Source organism: Oncorhynchus gorbuscha, linkage group LG03, assembly GCF_021184085.1.
Source record: "Oncorhynchus gorbuscha isolate QuinsamMale2020 ecotype Even-year linkage group LG03, OgorEven_v1.0, whole genome shotgun sequence".
Classification (NCBI taxonomy): Eukaryota; Metazoa; Chordata; class Actinopteri; order Salmoniformes; family Salmonidae; genus Oncorhynchus; species Oncorhynchus gorbuscha.
This window is the reverse complement of record NC_060175.1, coordinates 19863337-19886003: the sequence shown is the minus strand read 5'-3', so window position 1 is coordinate 19886003 and position 22667 is coordinate 19863337.

Sequence of the window (22667 nt, the reverse complement as noted above, 5' to 3'; positions counted from 1 at the left end):
GGGAAATAATTCAAATGCAGGGGAAATGAGTTATATGTAGGGAAAATAACTGACATGCAGGGGAAATTAGTTATATGTAGGGGAAATAACTGACATGCAGGGAAAATAACTGATATGCAGGGGAAATTAGTTATATGTAGGGGAAATAACTGACATGCAGGGGAAATTAGTTATATGTAGGGGAAATAACTGACATGCAGGGAAAATTAGTTATATGTAGGGAAAAATAACTAACACGCAGGGAAAATAACATATATGTAATGGAAATAACTGACATGCAGGGGAAATTACTTATATGCAGGGAAAATAACTGACATGCAGGGAAAATAACTGATATGTAGGGAAAATAACTGACATGCAGGGAAAATAACTTATATGTAGGGAAAATAACTTATATGTAGGGAAAATAACTGACATGCAGGGAAAATTAGTTATATGTAGGGAAAATAACTTATATGTAGGGAAAATAACTGACATGCAGGGAAAATTAGTTATATGTAGGGCAAAATAACTAACACGCAGGGAAAATAACGTATATGTAATGGAAATAACTGACATGCAGGGGAAATTACTTATATGCAGGGAAAATAACTAACAGTCAGAGAAATTACTTATATAATTATATATATATATATATATATATATATATATATATATATATATATATATAAGGAAAATAACTAACGTGCAGGCAAATGTGAGGAAGAGTTAGTCTTCCACTGGGCAAGCACTGGTTGAATCAACATAGTTTCCACGTCATTTAAATGAATGTGGAACCAACGTGGAAGACGTTAAATTGACATCTGTGCCCAGTGGGCTATATTTCAGACCAATATACTCTTAAATGTTATTAAATGTTTCTGTCCATGAACTTCAACAAAACCTAGGTTTATTAAAAATGTGTGCTCTGAATGCTATGGTTTATTGTACGTACAATCGAAAGTAGGACTTAAGCCTGATATTTCCACTATCATTGTGGCAAAGTAGCCTAATTCAAAATTAAGCCTTTTTAAGTAAAAAATGCAGGAACTTTTAAAATAAATGCACACACAGGTGACTATGCAAAGACCGAATATAAGCACATGGCATGCATGCTTTTTCTGTGTAAGCACTGTGGGGTAGCCAGTTTATAATGTCCTTCACCCATATTTTTGTAATTGTGAAAGAGCAGCAGTTTCTTGAACATCGCAGTGTAAGTGTTACAGCCATGAATTAGACCTGTCAAATGTAATTTCGCTGAGCAAAACGCGGAATGTATTTCTACAGCTGTTGTCCATTGCTTTGAAATAACTCACCCAGATTTTGTTGGCGCCAGAAAAGCTCAGGGGGGTGCAACATGTACAACTATCAGTTGTGCGGATTTAAACACTCCGGTAAATTAGAGATTCAGTCTAGTGCTAAATTGCCTGTAAACGATTCGGTGGAATGCCATTATCGACTATAATTAACCAGGTGACACCTACGTTATGGATAAGCCATGGTGTTAGGCAGACGTGTGTCATTCGACACATAAATACAGGCTTCTTGTCATTCCTCAATTGGGCACAGAGAGGGAATATTTTTCAAAATCTAATAAATGCCCATGTGAATTGCTGCAATCACGAAGACTTTTAGAAAATAGGAAACTAATGTGGGCGAATTGCAGCCCGCTCCAAAGTCTAGAGGCGGCTTTGACCGGTCGTACCATTCAGGCAGGGCTTACATTTGAGTGAAATAATTGCCATAATGAACAAAGGCAATCTGCAGCAGAGGAAGACCGGCTCCAGCGAGGCTGTAGCTGCAGGCAAGGCGGAACTTTTATTCCTAAAATGTCAATGAGGGTGACGTGTAACAGTTCTTCCCTGCTTGTGTTTCCTTTCCTTCACCCCTTCAGCATTCACACGAGAACAAGGCCACCCGTTTCCGTGGGCGAAGAAAAAACGCTCATTTTACCGGATTAACAACAGTAGATGTATAGGCTATGGCTGTTATGTTATTGTGAAGTTGAATTGGCCCGAGATTCGCTCGAAGATACTATGTTATAGGACCACACTGTCCTGCCATTTTTTTTTGCTATAGGCTTGTAAAAGTGCCTCGGGGCGAGTCAATCGCTCTATTTCACCCAGGAGGCATCAATTAATAAATAAGTAATGACAATAAGTTGAGAATCATACGGATGAACGCTCCGACTGAAAGGGAAAAACTTGACACAAAAGAGCCAGAGGGGATGTGTCGGTTCTTTCAAGAAGACTGTCTTTCTTTCGTTTTCCCCTCTATCTTGCCTGGAAACAAAAATAAAACAAACTCGCTTGTCTATGTCTTCCAACAAAGGATCACAACGGGTAGCGAGGAGAGAAACACTAGAGATCCCACTGTCAAGGGAGAAGGATGGCAATTATTTTAGTGCCTTTTTGGGATTTTGGTCAAAAAAAATAATATATAAGTACAATGAATAAGAAGTTATTCAACGGTATCGAGGCAGACACGTTTAGGATGCTTCCTCTACTGATCTGAATGTATTTAAAATAATGATCATAAATTAGACGATTTACTTATTTTCTAAAATAGATAGGCCTATGGTATATTGTTGAGTATGCTTATTTCCTCTTCAAATATTAAGCTGATCACTACACCGTGGTGGGTAATATGAATATAATATTGGTAAAAAATATTCACGATGCCACATTTTTTGCATTCTAATGTTTCAGAATGTATGCTGTTTGGTATGGAAATTGTTGTCCAGGTAATGGCATGAACGCATAGGCAAATGCATAGGCTATAGGCAAATAAACATCCTAATTTTGTGAGAACGTAAAACCATTCGATTACAAGCATTAAATTCGTCCTCCAGCGATTTTTGAACTTCTACTGTTGAAAAGCGATTACCAAGTATAAATACAGTAAAGTAGGCCTGCACACACTAAAGGGGAAACAAACATGTTTTGAGCAAAATAGTGTTTTTTAGACAACTGCAAACTTAAACTATAATTTCAGATTTCCAATCCTTTATCAAAATATGGGCAATATGTTATACCCTTATTCAAGCGACTGACTACTAGTGTCAGCGCATCAAGGTCTGGCCTATTATCTACAGGCAATGTGAAACGTGTGTCTATGTCTGGGAAAAATACAGAAAATTATGTTCAATTTAATACAGTTTACCTATTGGCTCAAAGTTGAGCATTCCTTTTAGTGGCACATTAAAAAAGTAGTCTGCGTGACCATGCACTATAGCATGGGCCATCTTAATGGAACATTTTAAATTGGGACAATTAATATAGCGATATGCGGCATTGTATCAATATACCGTCACGAATAGCAACCAAAACTACAATATAACTAATTCAAACCTAACACAAGCAGAATTGCTTAAATAAATGATGCTCGCATTGCTTTATAAGGGCGATGTATCCATCACACTTAGTTATCTTACAATGCACCTTATTGTATACATCATATATACAAATTATATAAGAATAATACTGTTAATAACTAGGCCTATTCATATTATCATCATCGATGTAAGGCCTACTTTCATTGGTTTTCTACTTTATACCAGTATATGTTAAAGCTATAGCCATTATTTGAACAGACTCAATTTGTACATCCTATTATTATTATTGCAGGCGGCCTACTCTGACGCTCGTTTAAATCCGTTAATAACTGGCTTACACTCAATATTTTACAAGTTACACTAATGCCATGACTTTATTTTTCTTATTATGGTTGTACCTAGCCTACTATACAATATCAGTCACAGAACCATCAATTGAGAAATAGAAACAGAATTTGGACAGTTTGGTTAAATCAATATTTTATGTAGAATCGCGTACCTGGAGTGACGCACACGTAGGCATAATTATATTCTGATTACACATATTGTAGAACTCTATAACATATACATGGCTAAAGGGACACTTTATATAAAGTGTTGCTAATAATTCGTATTTTCCAAAGCAATGACACAAGCAGTCGCGAGCGTCAATATTTTCTCCTCATCTCGTTTCAAATACCACAACACCACCTTGTGTTGAAAACGCGAGAGAGCAGCCTCCATCCCGCCTGCCTGTTCGAGAGAGGACTGTTTGGGGAGTGGGACCACTGTTCTAGCCCAGCACTATGAACTATAGGCTATTCCTGATTTAACAAATCACCTAATCACCTATAGCCCTTGATTAGTCGAATCAGGTTAGTTATGGCCTGTTTAAGTGGAACAAAAGTGTGCAGGCCCATGAGTCCCCCACGAGAGTCCTATCGGCATGCATCATTTATGGCATGATTTTAGGAATAAAACTAGCATTTTACAAAGGTTGTTATTGTAAACGTCAATAGTCCTGTTCAGGCCACTTCACAGAATTCATGAAATGTGCATGTTCACCGACGTAGCCCTATGTGTAGTGCGTATGCCCATTGGGAAAGATACATAATATTGTTCTTTCGATATATAATTTAGTCATGATTTAATTCAATAGTAACATAACGTGGCATTTTCTATTTTTTTACGCAAATATAATCAAACAAGACAATACGTTAAATATAAGGACAATAAGCCTACATCCATTTCGTATCTATGCTCTTGTTACCTGTGTGAAGTTTGTGCGACCCAAAGCAATTTTTCCGGGCATAGGATTTTCAAGTAAACCTTTATCAATTGTGTTTACACCTCCCGTTGAATTGAGTTTATTTGAACATTTATAAAATGTTATTGGAGTCTAACCTTGTAGTAAAATGTATGGATTGTGTACACTGTACCGGCATAATTAGGCCTACTATGTAAATATAGTCTACACAGGTAATACCTACTACTACTACATTATAGTGAATTTAATTTTCATTGTTGAGAAAAATGAATCAACTGATACCAAATTAAGACTGATCCTTAGAAATAGATGACGACTTCGGACGTTTGAACGGGTGTCCAGAACGCCTTCCTCGGAAAGCAGGGAGAAGTAAACATTTGCAGCAGTATCTTCTTGTGTATTTTATTACCATTTTCTTATTATTTATATTTCTTATTTGTAACTCTGCATCGTTGGGAAAGGCTCGTAAAGTCTACACCTGTTGAATTCGGCGCATTTGACAAATACAATTTGATTTGAATTGAATAGTAATAAAGAGGCCACATGCATTATGTCTGTTGCGCAGAACTCACTTCAAGACACCTCCCGATGTGCAGTCAAAATACTTTAGCCATAAAGTCATGGAATTTGAACATTAAATTCCCTCCATTTATATATAAAACACATCTTAAAAAGAAGTGGGCATTATTTTAAAACTGTGTTACAGGTTACAGTTATTAGACTTGTATCCAGACTGTAACCTTAGATAGCGAAGTTTGCCCATGTCTTGTAATGAACCTTCAGTCAAGATCACGCCTAGATATGCACTATCAGACATTAAGCATCAGACTAAAGTATCTTCAGATTAAAGAGAAAAAAATAACACTCGCGTGACAAGAGGTTCAGATTGATGGTGTTTTCTGAGGCAGCATTAGCGTTACTAGATTTCTAGACGAGAGTAGCGCATACATTACATTCTGTTTTCTTGGTATATGACTTATGGTATCCACTAGGTGTCAGGAGTGTCCTCTGTGTCATGACTTCTGGTATCCACTAGGGGTCAGAGGTGTCCTCTGTGTTATGACTGGGATGAATGGAAGGAGAATACATGAGGACAGATGTTGCATAATCTACAAAACCAAATGATGAAACTCAAATAAACCAAATGATGATGCTCTCTAAAACACGGAAATGCCCTTCAAGTAATTCTAAAGCACTCAATACCATCTACTGTATCTTGCCTATGCAGCTCTGTACCATCACTCACTCATATAGCTTTATGTACATATTCTTATCCCCTTACACTTGTGTCTATAAGGTAGTAGTTTTGGAATTGTTAGCTAGATTACTTGTTGGTTATTACTGCATTGACGGAACTAGAAGCACAAGCATTTCGCTACACTCGCATTAACATCTGCTAACCATGTGTGTATGTGACAAATACAATTTGATTTGATTTGATTTTCCTAACTCTGACCAACTCTGGATTACTCTGACCAACTCTGAATTACTCTGACCAACTCTGATTAACTCTGACCAAATCTGACCAACTCTGACCAACGCTGATTAACTCTGACCAAATCTGATAAACTCTGACCTACTTTGATCAACACTGACTTACTCTGATCAACTCTGATCCCGTACACATAACCCAATAGACTATTTCTTAATCAACTGTCAACTCTCACCATCCTGTACATTCTTCTGTGCAGATCAAATGTACTTCTGAAAGTGCTGACAGGAAATCCACTATTGCAGGACTGATGGAATTCTGGGCCCATATCCACAAAGCTTCTCAGAGAAGAAAATTGGTCCTAAGATAAAAAATAAATGCTATGCATGAAGCCTCATTGGTCATAAGAGTCGCACCAAGTTGACAGGTATGTATTTAGGACAACTCATGAGCTGTCCTAACCAGTTAAGAGTTACCAGCAGGTGTCTTGATAATAGAAAAATGCAGCGAGTCAGGGGTTCTTGCCAGAGTGCGAATTACACCATGACATTTGTGGGCCTCTGTTGATTTTTTATGGGCCTAATAATAAAGACGTCATTTAAACGGTAAATATGAATTACCTTTAAATGTGGCATGAACTCAACCAGTCAAGATATTTTCATCTTATTGACAAACAAATCACTTCAAAAAGAAAGCTACCTGTGCATGTTAGTTTTTGTATGGATGCCAATGAGTGTTGAATTCGGTCAACCAAGAAATGAATGGCTTATTTGCTACGTGACATTTATTTGACTGATTTTAAGTTTCGCAATGCCTAAATTGTAAGTGTACTGATAAAAGTAGGACACAAGACATCCCGGCAACCTTGAGAAAAAACACTTTATATCGGAGTTGTTTGGATTGAATTACAGGCGGTTGGCGTCAACAACCTTCATCGAATATTAAAAAGGATTACAATAATTAAATGTATCCGGCAATCCAACGAAAGGATAGGTTGGAGCTAGACAGCCCACCATGCCGCTTTGTAGACAAAGACTCCCATTGATATGGTGCATTCATGACAACTGGGAACTCGAAAGAATACAAAGTAGAATATTAATGTCAGTGATATTCAAGTCGGGAAGTCGGAGCTCTAGAAAGAGGCCGAGTTCCCGAGTTGTATTTCCGAGTTCGATGTCCGTTCCAAAACGTTATCCCAGTTAAAGCAATTTTTTCCAAGTTCCCAGTGGTTTTGAACATGGCATTAGGGCGGAGGGACATGTATCTTGTCAGTATATCCATCATCTTTTTGTGCAGTCACATTTACTGTGGTTGTCTAGACTTTAGACAACATGTAATCATCAACAGTCCATAATATTGGGTTGTGACTTAATTGCATTGTCAAATTTGGGTCCCAAGGTAAAACTAGTTGAGAACCACTAGTCTATGCTATAGAGTTCACAGATGGCGATGCCTCACCTCATTGCCATTGCCATTGTTGCAAATTGGGGAATAACCAATGAGCTTCATCACTATCTTTCCGTTGCATTACCTCAAACTGTCATGATTACCAGCTGAGATAAACTTTTAGTTTGTCTGGCCAGTGTCTTGTCATCCTAAAACCTACACTGACCTGAGAGGTTTTTGTTGTCTTAAAACAGGATTCCTAACACCTTTTCTGAGGTGCTTTGTGGATATGGGACCAGGCCACCAATCGGTGTGCCCAACGTTCTAACATTCACCCTGATATACACATGGAAAAACAAGGCTGTAACAATAAGGTTAAATCATGATAATCACACTGAATAAAGTGTGAAACTAGGCTGCAAGGTCAGATAGTATATATGCTTTAGTTGTTACCAAGTGGTTAGAACTGTCAGTTCTTTAGTTTTTTCATAAAGAGCACAACCTTGCCCATGTAAAGTTTGGTGATGTAAAGTATGCAGTTAGAGCATTTGTCCACAAGCCAATACAATGCAATAACTGAAAAGGATTTGGCCATGTTGCAAATGTTTGCAGATGGAACGAGTGTATTGAAAATCGAAGTGAAGAACGTCAGTGTTGCAACTGTGATGGGGAATAGGATCCAGAGTTATTTAATTTTTTATTGAACTAGACAAGTCAGTTATGAACAAATTCCTATTTTACAATGATGGCCTACCCCTGCCAAACCCTCCCAGAACCAGGACAACGCTGGTCCCATTGTGCGCAGCCCTATGGGACTCCTGATCCCAGCCGGTTGTGATACAGCCCGGGATCGAACCAGGTTCTGTAGTGACAGTACTGAGATGCAGTGCCTTAGACCGTTGCGCCACTCAGGTGCAATGTAAGGGTGAAGGAGGTCAATCAAATCAAATAAAAGTTTATTTGTCACGTGTGCCGAATACAACAGGTGTGCCAAGCCCGGTTACAGTGAAATAATTACTGACAGGCTATAAACAATAGTGCAAAAAAGGTATTAGGTGAACAATAGGTAAGTAAATAAATAAAACAACAGTAAAAGATAGTGTCACAGATGACTAGGAGTGGAAGGTAGGAATCAGGTGCAGAGAGCAGAGGGTTCACGGAAAAATAAACTATATTCTGGCACAAAATGGTCATGCCCAAAACACAGGGCTGAAAACACAGACCAACCCAAAACACAGGGTAACACGGTCCGGAGCACAATAACACCTCTGATTCAAAACGTGAACACAAAATAATCCCGCACAAACAAGGGCGGGCTTCACAAGCTTAAATAGGTAAGCAAATCAAGAAAACACAAATAGGAACAGGTGCAACTCATAAGACTAAACTAACAGAAAAGGGATCGGTGGCGGTTAGTAGGCCGGTGACGACGACCGCCGAGCACCGCCCGAACAGGCAGGGGAGCCAACTTCGGCAGGAGTCGTGACAGATAGGCTATACATAGTAGCGAGGCTATAAAAGTAGTGAGGCTACATACAGACACCGGTTAGTCAGGCTGATTGAGGCAGTACGTACATGTAGATATGGTTACTTCCGGCGCCGACAGAGATGGCCGCCTCGTTTCGCGTTCCTAGGAAACTATGCCGTTTTTTTTTTTTTTACGTGTTATTTCTTACATTAGTACCCCAGGTCATCTTAGGTTTCATTACATACAGTCGAGAAGAACTACTGAGTATAAGATCAGCGTCAACTCACCATCAGTACGACCAAGAATATGTTTTTCGCGACGCGGATCCCTGTGTTCTGCCTTTCAAACAGGACAACGGAATGGATCCCATGCAGCGACCCAAAAAAAACGACTCCGAAAAAGAGGGAAACGAAGCGGTCTTCTGGTCAGACTCCGGAGACGGGCACACCGTGCACCACTCCCTAGCATTATTCTTGCCAATGTCCAGTCTCTTGACATCAAGGTTGATGGAATCCGAGCAAGGGTAGCATTCCAGAGGGACATCAGAGACTGTAACGTTCTTTGCTTCACGGAAACATGGCTTACTGGAGAGACGCTATCCGAGGCGGTGCAGCCAACGGGTTTCTCCACGCATCGCGCCGACAGAAACAAGCATCTTTCTGGTAAAAAGAGGGGCGGGGGCGTATGCCTTATGGCTAACGAGAAATGGTGTGATGAAAGAAACATACAGGAACTCAAATCCTACTGTTCACCTGATTTAGAATTCCTCACAATCAAATGTTGACCACATTATCTACCAAGGGAATTCTCTTCGATTATAATCACAGCCGTATATATCCATTATCATTAGAATGTGCGTTGAAGATGTCGTTCCCATAGCAACGATTAAAACATTCCCTAACCAGAAACCGTGGATTGATGGCAGCATTCGCGTGAAACTGAAAGCGCGAACCACTGCTTTTAATCAGGGCAAGGTGTCTGGTAACATGACCGAATACCAACAGTGCAGCTATTCCCTCCGCAAGGCTATCAAACAAGCTAAGCGTCAGTACATAGACAAAGTATAATCTCAATTCAATGGCTCAGACACAAGAGGCATGTGGCAGGGTCTACAGTCAATCACGGACTACAAGAAGAAATCCAGCCCAGTCACGGACCAGGATGTCTTGCTCCCAGGCAGACTAAATCACTTTTTTGCCCGCTTTGAGGACAATACAGTGCCACTGACACGGCCCGCAACGAAAACATGCGGTCTCTCCTTCACTGCAGTCGAGGTGAGTAAGACAATTAAACGTGTTAACCCTCGCAAGGCTGCAGGCCCAGACGGCATCCCCAGCCGCGCCCTCAGAGCATGCACAGACCAGCTGGCCGGTGTGTTTACGGACATATTCAATCAATCTCTATACCAGTCTGCTGTTCCCACATGCTTCAAGAGGGCCACCATTGTTCCTGTTCCCAAGAAAGCTAAGGTAACTGAGCTAAACGACTACCGCCCCGTAGCACTCACTTCCATCATCATGAAGTGCTTTGAGAGACTAGTCAAGGACCATATCACCTCCACCCTACCTGACACACTAGACCCACTCCAATTTGCTTACCGCCCAAATAGGTCCACAGACGATGCAATCTCAACCACTCTGCACACTGCCCTAACCCATCTGGACAAGAGGAATACCTATGTGAGAATGCTGTTCATCGACTACAGCTCGGCATTCAACACCATAGTACCCTCCAAGCTCGTCATCAAGCTCGAGACCCTGGGTCTCGACCCTGGGTCTCGACCCCGCCCTGTGCAACTGGGTACTGGACTTCCTGACGGGCCGCCCCCAGGCGGTGAGGGTAGGCAACAACATCTCCTCCCCGCTGATCCTCAACACTGGGGCCCCACAAGGGTGCGTTCTGAGCCCTCTCCTGTACTCCCTGTTCACCCACGACTGCGTGACCACGCACGCCTCCAACTCAATCATCAAGTTTGAGGACGACACAACAGTGGTAGGCTTGATTACCAACAACGACGAGACGGCCTACAGGGAGGAGGTGAGGGCCCTCGGAGTGTGGTGTCAGGAAAATAACCTCACACTCAACGTCAACAAAACTAAGGAGATGATTGTGGACTTCAGGAAACAGCAAAGGGAACACCCCCCTATCCACATCGATGGAACAGTAGTGGAGAGGGTAGCAAGTTTTAAGTTCCTCGGCATACACATCACAGACAAACTGAATTGGTCCACCCGCACAGACAGCATCGTGAAGAAGGTGCAGCAGCGCCTCTTCAACCTCAGGAGGCTGGAGAAATTTGGCTTGTCACCAAAAGCACTCACAAACTTCTACAGATGCACAATCGAGAGCATCCTGGCGGGCTGTATCACCGCTTGGTACGGCAACTGCTCCGCCCTCAACCGTAAGGCTCTCCAGAGGGTAGTGAAGTCTGCACAACGCATCACCGGGGGCAAACTACCTGCGCTCCAGGACACCTACACCACCCAATGTTACAGGAAGGCCATAAAGATCATCAAGGACAACAACCACCCGAGCCACTTCCTGTTCACCCCGCTATCATCCAGAAGGCGAGGTCAGTACAGGTGCATCAAAGCTGGGACCGAGAGACTGAAAAACAGCTTCTACCTCAAGGCCATCAGACTGTTAACCCAGTGGGGAGCGGGGTGAAACAGAGGAGTCATTGTCAGTCCTTTTGAGTTTTGAGTCACTCTCCACCAGACAGAGTCATGTTAGTGTAATGGATGTGAAACTGTTAGCTTAGTTAGCGGTGCGCGCTAAATAGCGTTTCAATCGGTGACGTCACTTTCTCTGAGACCTTGAAGTAGTAGTTCCCCTTGCTCTGCAAGGGCCGTGGCTTTTGTGGAGCAATGGGTAACCATGCTTCGTGGGTGACTGTTGTTGATGTGTGCAGAGGGTCCCTGGTTCGCGCCCGGGTATGGGCGAGGGGACGGTCTAAAGTTATACTGTTACATTGGTGCCGTGACCCGGATGACTGGTTGCTGCGGAAAAGGAGGAGGTCAAAAGGGGGGTGAGTGTAATGGATGTGAAACGGCTAGCTTAGTTAGCGGTGCGCGCTAAATAGCGTTTCAGTCGGTGACGTCACTTTCTCTGAGACCTTGAAGTAGTAGTTCCCCTTGCTCTGCAAGGGCCGTGGCTTTTGTGGAGCGATGGGTAACGATGCTTCGTGGGTGACTGTTGTTAATGTGTGCAGAGGGTCCCTGGTTCGCGCCTGGGTATGGCTGAGAAGACGGTCTAAAGATATACTGTTACATTAGGATATATCAGTTATCCTGTTAGGGGTTTTGTGCAGAATCCACTACGCTATTTCAGGTGCAACATTTATGGTCATGTTACAGCAATGTGTAGGAGAGAGATTCCAAGATGTGGGAAGTGTGCAGGTGGGCATGGGACAGAGAATTGTGTAGTTCCAGTGGATAAAGTTGTGTGTCAATTGTAAGGATGCTCATGCTGCTGGGGATCTGAAGTGTCCGGTCCGAGAGAGGCAGATTGAAGTGGCCAGAGTCAGAGTAGTTTAGAGGGTGTTGTATGCTGAGGCAGTGAAGAAAGTGGCGGAGGAGGGGTCAAGAGTGAGGGAACCTGTGAGGAACCCAGTGAGTAGTAGATTTGTGCCAATACAGAGGGATAGGGTAACGAGTGAATTATGCTTCAGTAAGGTTGGCTTCTTAGCGTTCATAGCAATGGTTATCAACTGTACCACAGAAATGGAAAGTAAATAGATTTTGTGGTGGCAGCTGCAGAGAATTATTTGGGTATATGAGATTTGACTTCAGAAGAGTTCCATGGTGTGTTGAGGGGTGGTGTCCCATCCTCCCAGGCCGTTGGCATGGTGCAGGAGCAGATAAGGTCAAAGTAGTGGAATGGGGTAGTGGGTTTTTAATGAGTGTAGGTGGCAACTCCAGAAATACCTGGATGTAAGAGATTTTACTGCAGAAGAGTTAATTGGGTAGTGATTTATATGTTTTATGAAATAGTGGAATATAGGAGAAGGGCTAGTTGATGGTAAAACTGTTTCTTTTAGAAACAGGAATATTGAAGAGAATTTACTGTAGGTAGGCCGTGCCTGGCTACACAGTTTAGTACAGTAAGTTGTGTATGCACCTTTAAGTTGGATGCAATCCACCAAACCAATCCCAAAGAAGAAGAACAGTTTCGTGGTTAGAACAGTGTAGTTCTGACCGATTCCACATCATATATGTTCCATCCCCCATTTGGAATACTGAAAAGAATGGGCAACCACACCTCCTCTAATGTCCTTTTGTTAAATAATTATTTTAACTTGTGTTAAAAGCTGCATAAAAAGTTTGCAACGTGCACAAACTACGTAATGCCAATGACAAGAGGGGCAAAGCCTTTATCAGACATTGAATGTAATTAGGAGTCCTGCTCAACTCGAAGAGGGTGGAATACATTGAAATACAAATCTATTTGTGGCCAAATGTGTTTGTTGAGGTATAATAATTAGGTATAATTACGATTGCTTGACATTCAGTTAGAACATTTAAAGGGAAATATTTTCTTATGTGAACTAATGAGGCAGTATTTGTTTTAAGACACTAACGTTGTAAATGTGATGGAAAATTGCCTGAAACCCTCATAAATAAAAGCATTAAAACGCACATAAATACTGCTTCAGCAAGCCCTTAATATAAACAACAAGTGTCTGATCTTTCTTTTACAGGCCAATTTAATTCAGCAAACCAGAGAATGGTTTCTGCCACCCTTTGGCAAAATTACTGAGCGTTACAACGTGGCACATGCATTGTTTTAGTGCAATGTCACAGAACATAATCTGACCCCCTGACCCCCCGATGCGTGAGTGTTTGTTAGCTTTTTGGCATAATGACACACAATAAAAGTTGGATAAGGCAAATATGTTACCCTGTAATGATTATCAATCAGCATTGCAATTATGCTATATTAATAGGAGGGGATTGGACCTCCAAACAAGCCACATGCTGATGGTTAAAGAGGAATTATTTTTTTAACAAGGTTGCATGTTTCTTAATTTCATTCTATTACAATGAGTATTACAAACCTAACATTTTCAGCCTGTTTTTGTTTGTTTGTTGTTGTTACATTACTGTAACACACTACTTCAACTGCATTGTCTCTGGTTTAAGGGTTCTTCCTTTAAAGGGGCAATCAGAAGTTCAAACAATAACAAAGCGGTAAACCCCACCCCTGATTTGTTAAAAAGCTAAGGGATGGGACTGAATAAATGTTATACCACTCTCAAATTCATAGAAAGGGCGATGTTGCAAGGACTAAGCATTAATGAGATCAAAATTGTAGTTTTAACCATGTTTTGAGGCTATACAGTGTTGGTTTACAATTACTTTGTTTACAAACAAAGGAGTAAAAAAACATATATTTGGGGTTCTCATGGGGTAAGACAGTTGAACGAGGCTCATTAGTCATTTATAAGATATATTCTTCAAGAATATAAAACATGAATTTAAAGTGCAATAAAAATGGATGTAGCAATAGCAGAGTGCCCCTTTAAAGCAGACTGGAACGTAGTCACCGCATTTAAACATAAACAGTGAATTATGTGATGGTCAACTTGGATGGCCAAAGCCTCTCCAAACACAAACCACCTGAAATAACTGGAAACAAAAGGGCATTACTGTAGTGGAATACAAAAATATTTGCAAACATTGTTGTCAAACATATACACTGATAACCAAACTCAACACATTTCTTCTCAAACAGCATGGTCAGAAAAGGGTTGCCCTCCTACGCTTGTACAGCAACACAGCATACACTACACAGGACAATTAGACTCCGCTGAATAGGTCAGGGGGTGTTTCTATACATTTCTACCTGTCCCACCCTGATTAGGGTTCCTTGAGAAACATTGGTCAACAATTTGGTTCCCACCCTGTCACATAGGTGAAACAGAAAGTCATAGTGAACGAGAGGCAGATGATGTACAAATGATAAGAGGAAAAGGCAGCAAACGTGTAATTTTGTATTTTTCATCTGTTTTTGTATATATTTACATTTATTTTCAATCTCTTTTCCATTTTAAAATTAAATATAGCTTCCGGTAACCCGCCTCACTTAATGTGACACGGATCCGCTATTTTTTTAGACCTTATAGCCAGATCCTCCATCAGAAGCTAGCCAGCTAATTAGCTACTGGCTATTTAGCCATTGTTAGCCACGGCTAGCGGCCTTTCCTTCTGCACAGACACCAGACGTTCTTTTAGCCTGGATAACACTTGCCAGCATCAGACTGTTGTCCCCACTACAATGCCCGATTCCTGCCGTAAACCCTGGACCATTACTCCTGATCATCACAGCCAGCTAGCTGCCACCATGTGACCCACCCCCGAAGCTAGCCCTGAGCCAGGCCCACCTCCCGGCCTACTCTGTGATCACCCGGCTACTCAGTCGATGCCTCCCGGACTCTACCCCAACACAGCTAGAATCCACCACTCCGCCGGATCCTTGTCGTAAGCTCTGGACCTATGTATTGGATCATCGCTGCTACCAAGTGGCTATAGTGGCTAATGCCCCTGCCCCGAAGCTAGCTCCAGTTAGACGCGAGTCAGGCGCATCTCCCGGCTAGTAAACGAAATTACTACAACTACAATTACCTCTTTCGCCATTTGGACTGGACCCTTTGTCAACACGGCACCCCGCCATACCACCACGACTGGTCCGCCGACTTAACTCCATCCGCTGTGCCCTCAACCGGCCTTCGCCGGACGTCGGAACAGACTCTTCTACTTACCCCGGCCTGCTAACTTTAAACGCTGTGTCTCCAGCATGCTAGCGTAGTAACGACTATCCCACGCCTTCCCTGTTCCATCTATTGCTGTTCACTGGACCCTATGATCACTTGGCTACATATCTGATGCCTGCTGGACTGTTCATTAATCACGGTACTCCCATTTTGTTTATTTTTTGTTTATCTGTCTGCCCCAACTCAGATCCTGTGTGTAGTTAACCGACCCTCTCTGCCCATTCATCGCCATTTTACCTGTTGTTGTTGTTTTAGCTGATTAGCTGTTATTGTCTTACCCGTTGTTGCCTTAGTTAGCTATCCCAATCAACACCCACGATTACTTTATGCTCCACTTTATGTCTCTCTCAAATGTCAATATGCCTTGCACACTGTTGTTTAGGATAGTTATTATTGTCTTAGTTTACTGTGGAGCACCTAGTCCCACTCAACATGCCTCAGATAACTCCTTTGTCCCACCTCCCACACATGTGATGACCTCTACCAGCATAACTAGCCCATCCAGAGATGCAACCTCTCTTATCATCATTCGGTGCCTGGGTGTACGCGCACCCTACCATACCCCTATCTGTACATTATGCCCTGAATCTATTCTACCACACCCAGAAATCTGATCCTTTTATTCTCTGTCCCCAACGCATTAGACAACCAGTTATGATAGAATTTAGCCGTACCCTCATCCTACTCCTCCTCGGTTCCTTGGGTGATGTGGAGCTGAACCCAGGCCCTGCGTGTCCCCAAGCACTCTCATTTGTTGACTTCTGTAACCGAAAAAGCTTTGGTTTCATGCATGTTAACAACAGAAGCCTCCTCCCTAAGTTTGTTTTACTCACTGCTTTAGCACACTCCGCCAACCCTGATGTCCTTGCCATGTCTGAATCCTGACTTAGGAAGGCTATCAACAAATCTGAGATTTCCATCCCCAACTACAACATTTTCCATCAAGATAGAACTGCCAAAAGGGGAGGAGTTGCAATCTACTGCAGAGATAGCCTGCAAAATTCTGTCATACTTTCCAGGTCTATACCCAAACAGTTCGACTTCTAATTTAAAAAAATAATCTCTCCAGAAATACTGTAAGTCTCTCACTGTTGCTGCCTGTTATAGACCCCCTCAGCTCCCAGCTGTGCCCTGGACACCATATGTGATTTGATTGCACCCCATCTATCTTCAGAGTTCGTTCTGATAGGTGACCTAAACTGGGATATGCTTAACACCCCGGCAGTCCTACAATCTATGATGCCCTCAATCTCACACAAATGATCATCCAAGATGGCGTAGCAGTAACTCGTCCTGTCGTATCGTCTCTCTGTCAATATCGTCTCTTTTTCGTTTTAGATATTTTAGATATTTTTTTCTTCGCATATCTTTAAAAACATTTTGCTAAACCTAAGCTTCCAAATACTCTTCTGCAACCCGCCTATGTAGCTACTTTTCCTAAAGTAGTTATATTTACTTCGAAACCGAAACCGGAACCCTTCAACTGAAGCTAGCCAGCTATGCTAGCGGTCTTCAGCTAACCTTTAGCTCGGAAAGCTCTCGCCAGTTCGAAAAACGCGATGCTAACCAGAGCATAACGGACCTATTTATTTTTTACCCCCGGATTCCCACCACAAACGGAACATTCTTCAGCTGGATCTTCACAACTAGCTATCGAGCTAAACAGCAACCCTGGTTGATTACTCCTGGCTAGCGTTTCCACCCACGTAGCTTGAAGCTAGCCCGGCCAGAGCTCCTAGCATACTCCTGGGCTTCTATACCCGGATCCACGACCGGTCTATCGATGTCACCGTATGAAGAGGAATAAACAGACTCACCCCATCGCAACGTGCTCCAAAGGCTAACTCACTAGCTCTTGCTATCTCCTTGCTTGCTAACTCGGCATGCTAACTGCTAGCTTGTTTAGCTTGTTTAGCCCAGAACACACCCAAGAACCTCCAGAAGCTAACCAGCTAGCTACAAGCTATTTAGCTACCAGCTAGCTAGCTACAAGCTATTTAGCTACCAGCTAGCTAGCTACAAGCTACTTAGTCATTGTTAGTTTTCTTAACCTGGATAACACTCGCCAGCCCAGCCCCCCTGCCCCATCCACCGCTGCCCCTGGACTCTGATCACTTGGCTACATAGCTGATGCACGCTGGACTGTCCATTAATCACGGTACTCCATTCTGCTTGTTTGTTTTATCTGTCGGCCCCGTTGCCTAGTCAATGCCATTTTACCTGCTGTTGTTATGCTAGCTGATTAGCTGTTGTCTCACCCACTGTTTTAGCTAGCTTTCCCAATTCAACACCTGTGATTACTGTATGCCTCGCTGTATGTCTCTCTCAAATGTCAATATGCCTTGTATACTGTTGCTCAGGTTAGTTATCATTGTTTTAGTTCACTATAGAGCCCCTAGTCCCACTCCTCATACCCCTGATACCTCCTTTGTCCCTCCTCCAACATATGCGGTGACCTCACCCATTACAACCAGCATGTCCAGAGATAAAACCTCTCTCATCATCACCCAGTGCCTGGGCTTACCTCCGCCATACCCGCACCCCACCATACCCCTGTCTGCGCATTATGCCCTGAATATATTCTACCATGCCCAGAAACCTGCTCCTCTAATTCTCTGTCCCCAACGCTCTAGGCGACCAGTTTTGATAGCCCTTAGCCGCACCCTCATACTACTCCTTCTCTGTTCCGCGGGTGATGTGGAGGTAAACCCTGGCCCTGCATGTCCCCAGGCACCCTCATTTGTTGACTTCTGTGATCGAAAAAGCATTGGTTTCATGCATGTCAACATCAGAAGCCTCCTCCCTAAGTTTGTTTTACTCACTGCTTTAGCACACTCTGCTAACCCTGATGTCCTTGCCGTGTCTGAATCCTGGCTCAGGAAGGCCACCAAAAATTCAGAGATTTCCATACCCAACTATAACATCTTCCGTCAAGATAGAACTGCTAAAGGGGAGGAGTTGCAGTCTACTGCAGAGATAGCCTGCAAAGTAATGTCATACTTTCCAGGTCCATACCCAAACAGTTCGAACTACTAATTCTGAAAATTACTCTCTCCAGAAATAAGTCTCTCACTGTTGCCGCCTGCTACCGACCCCCCTCAGCTCCCAGCTGTGCCCTGTACACCATTTGTGAATTGATTGCCCCCCATCTAGCTTCAGAGTTTGTTCTGCTAGGTGACCTAAACTGGGATATGCTTAACACCCCGGCAGTCCTACAATCTAAGCTAGATGCCCTCAATCTCACACAAATCATCAAAGAACCCACCAGGTACAACCCTAACTCTGTAAGCAAGGGCACCCTCATAGACGTCATCCTGACCAACTGGCCCTCCAAATACACCTCCGCTGTCTTCAACCAGGATCTCAGCGACCACTGCCTCAATGCCTGTATCCGCTACGGTGCCGCAGTCAAACGACCACCCCTCATCACTGTCAAACGCTCCCTAAAACACTTCTGTGAGCAGGCCTTTCTAATCGACCTGGCCCGGGTATCCTGGAAGGACATTGAACTCATCCCGTCAGTTGAGGATGCCTGGTCATTCTTTAAGAGTAACTTCCTCACCATTTTAGATAAGCATGCTCCGTTCAAAAAATGCAGAACTAAGAACAGATACAGCCCTTGGTTCACTCCAGACCTGACTGCCCTCGACCAGCACAAAAACATCCTGTGGCAGACTGTAATAGCATCGAACAGTCCCCGCGATATGCAACTGTTCAGGGAAGTCAGGAACCAATACACGCAGTCAGTCAGGAAAGCTAAGGCCAGCTTCTTCAGGCAGAAGTTTGCATCCTGTAGCTCCAACTCCAAAAAGTTCTGGGACACTGTGAAGTCCATGGAGAACAAGAGCACCTCCTCCCAGCTTCCCACTGCACTGAGGCTAGGGAACACGGTCACCACCGACAAATCCATGATTATCGAAAACTTCAACAAGCATTTCTCAACGGCTGGCCATGCCTTCCGCCTGGCTACTCCTACCTCGGCCAACAGCCCCGGCCCCCCCGCAGCTCCTCGCCCAAGCCTCTCCAGGTTCTCCTTTACCCAAATCCAGATAGCAGATGTTCTGAAAGAGCTGCAAAACCTGGACCCGTATAAATCAGCTGGGCTTGACAATCTGGACCCTCTATTTCTGAAACTATCCGCCGCCATTGTCGCAACCCCTATTACCAGCCTGTTCAACCTCTCTTTCATATCGTCTGAGATCCCCAAGGACTGGAAAGCTGCCGCAGTCATCCCCCTCTTCAAAGGGGGTGACACCCTGGACCCAAACTGTTACAGACCTATATCCATCCTGCCCTGCCTATCTAAGGTCTTCCAAAGCCAAGTCAACAAACAGGTGACTGACTGTCTCGAATCCCACCGTACCTTCTCCGCTATGCAATCCGGTTTCCGAGCCGGTCACGGGTGCACCTCAGCCACACTCAAGGTACTAAACGACATCATAACCGCCATCTATAAAAGACAGTACTGTGCAGCCGTCTTCATCGACCTTGCCAAGGCTTTCGACTCTGTCAATCACCATATTCTTATCGGCAGACTCAGTAGCCTCGGTTTTTCGGATGACTGCCTTGCCTGGTTCACCAATTACTTTGCAGACAGAGTTCAGTGTGTCAAATCGGAGGGCATGTTGTCCGGTCCTCTGGCAGTCTCTATGGGGGTGCCAAAGGGTTCAATTCTCGGGCCGACTCTTTTCTCTGTATATATCAATGATGTTGCTCTTGTTGCGGGCGATTCCCTGATCCACCTCTACGCAGACGACACCATTGTATACACTTTCGGCCCGTCATTGGACACTGTGCTATCTAACCTCCAATCGAGCTTCAATGCCATACAACACTCCTTCCGTGGCCTCCAACTGCTCTTAAACGCTAGTAAAACCAAATGCATGCTTTTCAACCGATCGCTGCCTGCACCCGCATGCCCGACTAGCATCACCACACTGGATGGCTCCGACCTTGAATATGTGGACACCTATAAGTACCTCGGTGTCTGGCTAGACTGCAAACTCTCCTTCCAGACCCATATCAAACATCTCCAATCGAAAATCAAATCAAGAATCGGCTTTCTATTCCGCAACAAAGCCTCCTTCACTCACGCTGCCAAGCTTACCCTAGTAAAACTGACTATCCTACCGATCCTCGACTTCGGCGACTTCATCTACAAAATTGCTTCCAACACTCTACTCAGCAATCTGGATGCAGTTTATCACAGTGCCATCAGTTTTGTCACTAAAGCACCTTATGCTACCCACCACTGCGACTTGTATGCTCTAGTCGGCTGGCCCTCGCTACATATTCGTCGCCAGACCCACTGGCTTCAGGTCATCTACAAGGCCATGCTAGGCAAAGCTCCGCCTTATCTCAGCTCACTGGTCACGATGGCAACACCCATCCGTAGCACGCGCTCCAGCAGGTGTATCTCATTGATCATCCCTAAAGCCAACACCTCATTCGGCCGCCTTTCGTTCCAGTACTCTGCTGCCTGTGACTGGAACGAATTGCAAAAATCGCTGAAGTTGGAGACTTTTATCTCCCTCACCAACTTCAAACATCAGCTAGCTGAGCAGCTAACCGATCGCTGCAGCTGTACATAGTCTATTGGTAAATAGCACACCCATTTTAACCTACCTCATTCCCACAGTTTTTATTTATTTACTTTTCTGCTCTTTTGCACACCAATATCTCTACCTGTACATGATCATCTGATCATTTATCACTCCAGTGTTAATCTGCAATATTGTAATTATTCGCCTACCTCCTCATGCCTTTTGCACACATTGTCTATAGACTCCCCTTTTTTTCTCTGTGTTATTGACTTGTTAATTGTTTACTCCATGTGTAACTCTGTGTTGTCTGTTCACACTGCTATGCTTTATCTTGGCCGCCAGGTCGCAGTTGCAAATGAGAACCTGTTCTCAACTAGCCTACCTGGTTAAATAAAGGTGAAATAAATAAAATAAAAAAATCAAGGAATCCACCATGTACAACTCTAAATCCGTAAACATGGGTACCCTCATAGATGTTATCCTGATCAATTCGCCCTCCAAATACACCTCTGCTGTTTTCAATCAAGATCTCAGCGATCACTGCCTCATTGCCTGCATCCGCTATGGGTCCGTGGTCAAACGACCACCCCTCATCACTGTCAAACGCTCCCTAAAACACTTCTGCAAGCAGGCCTTTCTAATAAACCTGGTTCGGGTATCCTGGGAGGATATTGACCACATCCCGTCAGTCGAGGATGCCTAGTCGTTCTTTAAAAGTAATTTCCTCACCATCTTAAAAAAAATTAACCTTTATTTAACCAGGTAGGCAAGTTGAGAACAAGTTCTCATTTACAATTGCGACCTGGCCAAGATAAAGCAAAGCAGTTCGACAGATATAACGACACAGAGTTACACATGGAGTAAAACAAACATACAGTCAATAATACAGTCTAAACAAGTCTATATACAATGTGAGCAAATGAGGTGAGAAGGGAGGTAAAGGCAAAAAAGGCCATGGTGGCAAAGTAAATACAATATAGCAAGTAAAACACTGGAATGGTAGTTTTGCAATGGAAGAATGTGCAACGTAGAGATAAAAATAATGGGGTGCAAAGGAGCAAAATAAATAAATAAATTAAATACAGTTGGGAAAGAGGTAGTTGTTTGGGCTAAATTATAGGTGGGCTATGTACAGGTGCAGTAATCTGTGAGCTGCTCTGACAGTTGGTGCTTAAAGCTAGTGAGGGAGATAAGTGTTTCCAGTTTCAGAGATTTTTGTAGTTCGTTCCAGTCATTGGCAGCAGAAAACTGGAAGGAGAGGCGGCCATAGAAAGAATTGGTTTTGGGGGTGACTAGAGAGATATACCTGCTGGAGCGTGTGCTACAGGTGGGAGATGCTATGGTGACCAGCGAGCTGAGATAAGGGGGGACTTTCCCTAGCAGGGTCTTGTAGATGACATGGAGCCAGTGGGTTTGGCGACGAGTATGAAGTGAGGGCCAGCCAACGAGAGCGTACAGGTCGCAATGGTGGGTAGTATATGGGGCCTTGGTGACAAAACGGATTGCA